The sequence below is a fragment of the Anneissia japonica genome, unplaced genomic scaffold (assembly GCF_011630105.1).
Source record: "Anneissia japonica isolate Jap-2015-1 unplaced genomic scaffold, ASM1163010v1 scaffold51504_len1044_cov103, whole genome shotgun sequence".
Lineage (NCBI taxonomy): Eukaryota > Metazoa > Echinodermata > Crinoidea > Comatulida > Comatulidae > Anneissia > Anneissia japonica.
This window is the reverse complement of record NW_022746617.1, coordinates 1-1,028: the sequence shown is the minus strand read 5'-3', so window position 1 is coordinate 1,028 and position 1,028 is coordinate 1. Positions and strand designations below refer to the sequence as shown.

Sequence of the window (1,028 nt, the reverse complement as noted above, 5' to 3'; positions counted from 1 at the left end):
GAGGTCCATATTCTCAAAATGTTTGCACCTCAGCCCCAACTATGTGGGACCGAGGTCGTGTGGACCCTCACGCACCCCTACTTTAGAATTTGGGGGGAAAATGTAAAAAGTCTACAGCACCCGGTATTCCCAGGCGGTCACCCATCCAAGTACTAACCGGGCCCGACGTTGCTTAAATTCGGTGATCGGACGAGAACCGGTGTTTTCAACGTAGTATGGCCGTAGACATGTGAGTGGTATTTCCACTCATAGTTAATCTCGGCATATAGCATAATTATCCAATCCTGAAGCTCTGTGATTGATGACCTTTCATATAAACGCGCGCTTGTCTGGCGGGGATTTCTTCTAACTCCCCTGACCACTCTGCTGCGCGTGTACATTTTTTACAAACACCGGTGTTGAACAATAAACCAACCATTTTACTACCGTACGGCATTAACTAGTGCTTCAGACAGAAGAAGACTGCCGTTTAATTCAAACAACCCTCGAATCATAGTACCTGTATGATTTTTCAAGGCATAAGAGTGCTATTTCCGGGCACTTCAAGAGGTCCATATTCTCAAAATGTTTGCATCTCAGCCTCAACTATGGTGGGCCTGAGGTCGTGTGGACTCTCACGCACTCTTACCGCCAAATCGTGCATCCGCCCCAATCAGTAGGCTAGAATATCGCATATGTTTTCATTACATTTGTTAAGACACCACCCGAACACTATATTATAAGGCTACACCATACACTTGTTGTGGCCCTACTGCTCAGTGCAAGGCCCAGATCCTTTTTCTTTTAGTGAAAAGTTGACGATTATAACGTGCCAAAATACCGTACATAATGAAACTGTTAAGAGAAAAAAAATAAAAAGAAAAAGAAAAACATCTTTAACGAACAATAAGTAAACATCAATCGATTTGGGGGAGAAAATGTAAAAAGTCTACAGCACCCGGTATTCCCAGGCGGTCACCCATTCAAGTACTAACCGGGCCCGACGTTGCTTAACTTCGGTGATCGGACGAGAACCGGTGTTTTCAACG

The 1,028-nt window shown here is 44.6% G+C and overlaps 1 non-coding gene and 1 pseudogene across 1 annotated transcript; both read right to left on the bottom strand.

Moving 5' to 3' along the window:
- Positions 1–108: 108 nt before the first annotated feature.
- Positions 109–227, bottom strand: LOC117120261. Its single transcript, XR_004447317.1, has one exon. It is a non-coding gene; the product is annotated as a 5S ribosomal RNA (ribosomal RNA).
- A 698-nt stretch (positions 228–925) lies between these two features.
- LOC117120262 lies at positions 926–1,028 on the bottom strand (annotated as a pseudogene; the record flags this gene model as incomplete).